Source organism: Myotis nattereri (assembly GCF_964212035.1).
Source record: "Myotis nattereri genome assembly, chromosome: 2".
NCBI classification, from domain to species: domain Eukaryota; kingdom Metazoa; phylum Chordata; class Mammalia; order Chiroptera; family Vespertilionidae; genus Myotis; species Myotis nattereri.
The window spans coordinates 121,724,718-121,727,567 of NC_138076.1; positions in this window are offsets into that span (position 1 = coordinate 121,724,718).

A 2,850-nucleotide genomic window follows, 5' to 3' on the forward strand; every position below is an offset into this window, starting at 1 on the left:
AGGGGGTGGGAGCAGCCAGGGAGAGGTCAATGGGGAAAAAAGGAGACTTATGTAATACTTTAAACAATAAAGAATTTAAATGAAAGAAAGAAAAAAGGAAGGAAGGAAGAAAGAAAACTTCCCTAACCTGGTAAAGGAAAAAGTCACACAAGTTCAGGAGGCACAGAGAATCCCAAGGAAGAAGAACCCACACCCAGACACATTATAATCAAAATGCCAAAAATTAAAGACAAAGAATCTTAAAGGCAGTAAGAGAAAAGCAAACTGTTACCTACAAAGGAGCTCCCATAAGGCTAACACCTGATTTCTCATCAGAAACTACAGGCCAGAAGGGAATGGCATAAAGTACTCAAGGTAATGGAAAGCAAGGATCTGAAACCAAGATTACTATATCCAGCAAGGCTATCATTCAAAATAGATAATCAAATAAAGAGCTTCCCAGACAAAAATGGCTGAAGGAATACATCACCACCAAGCCAGCATTACAAGAAATGCTAAAGTGAATGCTATAATGAGAAGAAACAGAGAAAAAGAAAAAAACTAGGCATACAGAATTAAAATGGCAATAAATAAGTACCTATCAATAATAACTCTAAAAGTAAATGAATTAACCCTTTGTACACCATAAGCATCTATAGACGCAAGCGGCAGACCTTCCCCACACGCCATGCACGTCTATAGCCACAAACCTCACATAGCAACTCTGGTCATCCAATTTTAAAATCAGACTTATTAGTGACATCTCTGGGTTTGTAAAAGAAAATTATGATAACTTAATTTTGTAAATATTACAGTGAATATGGAAGAAATTCCAATATTGATATATAGGGCTGCCACTCAGACGCGTGAGAGATAAACACAGAGACACTTGAGATTTTTTTTTGTTCATTGTAACACTTGAAACTTGTTTTTGTTATCATGAATTTCACGCCTAAAATGGTAAGCATGGTGTGCATTCTTCATTATTTTTTTGCAGATTTCGTCTTTGGAGCATCAACAAAATTTAGTGTTTTTGAGGCCTTTCGTGTTGACGGTTTATTTTTATTTCATGCTCGCTTTTGTTGATATTGCCGTGGAATTGAAAATTATCATTATTTTATTATTGAATTTATCATAGTAATATATTATATTGTGCAAATAAAATTCAATTCCCATAAATGGCATCAGATGAAGAAATAATTGAACCAAGCACCTCGCAAGAAGAAGAAGATGACATCCTTTATTCAACTCCAGAGTCAGATGATTTTTTAAATTAAATTAAAATATCATGGCGTGTAGGGATGGTTTCTGTTTTGGACATGTGGCAGTTAACTGGTTAAATGCTCCAATTCAAAGGCATAGGTAGCTGAATGGATACCAAAACATGACCCAACTATATGCTGTCTACAAGAGACCCACCTCAGAACAAAAGACACACACAAGATGAGAGTGAAGGGAGGAAAAAAATTTTTCCATGCAAATGAAAGAATGAGTAGCAATACTCATATCTGCAAAATAGACTTCAAAATGATGGCCATCACAAGAGATAACAAAGTTCACTACATAATACTAAAGGGATTGATCCAACAAGAGGATATAACCCTGGTAAATATATATGCACCCAATATAAGAGCACCTCACTATATTTAAAAAACTTCTAGAGGACTTTAAGGGAGAGATTGACAGCAATACAGTCATAGTAGGGGGCTTTAACACCCCGCTGACTTCACTGGATGAATCTTTCAGACAAAAACTTAACAAGGAAACAGTGGCTCTAAAGGACACACTGGATCAGGTGGATTTAATTGACATTTATAGAACATTTCACCCCAATGCAGCAGAATATACATGTATTTTTCCGTGAATAAGATGCCCCCATGTATAAGACGCCCCCCACTTTTCCAGCCCAAAATTTTAAAAAATCAATATTTTAAACATAAAACAACACATTTTTATTTCATAATTACCACAGGTAATGTTTACATACCAGTTCTATGATATTATGTAGCATATCACTTTATTCAGCCTCTGTTGCATCATTGCTCTCTTCTTCATCACTATTAGTTCCAGACATACCAATTTCTTCAACTTCTATTGTATCACTGCTGTCTTCTGGGTCACTGCCTTTATATGTAAGGTCATCCTCATAAACTGGTGGCATTTTCTGAGCTAACTTTGTTCGCGTTCTCATGGCCAACCCTTCTCTCATGAAACTGAAGCACCATTTGCCTTTCCTGCAAAATCAACAATGTTCAGTTTGCTTTCAAACATTCTTGCCTGACATTGAATAAGCTTGGTTGACACACATAAGCCACTCTGGCGCTGCTCCATAATCCAATTCTTAAGCCTCTGCTCCAAGTTTGCTCATTTTGCTGGTTTTCCTCTTAAGGGCCTTCTTTTTTTTGGCATCTTAAGGAGTTGTTCTTCCTGTTTTCTCCACTGTCTGATTATACACTCAGTGGGAGGAGGTCCAAGTTGTCTCTCTGCAGCTCTATTTCCATGCTCTTTTGCATAGCTGATTACATTCAGTTTGAATTTTGCAGAGTAAGACAATTGCTTACAGGTATTTTTATTTTTATTTTTTGACATCTTTATGGGCTCAGAACACTCAGGTCCCTGTTGCATCTGCACACTCTCCACATCCATCTCTAATTAGGGCATCAGCTGACATCAATAATAATAAGGCTCGTGATTGGAGGAAGCCTGTTTGACAAGGTGTGGGCAGCTACACACCCATGCAGCTCCCTCCTCGGCTGACTTCTGTGTATAAGACTCCCCTCGATTTTCAGTCTAACAATTTTAGAAAAAAATAGCATCTTATACATGAAAAAATACGGTACATTCTTCTAAAGTGCACACGGATCATTCACA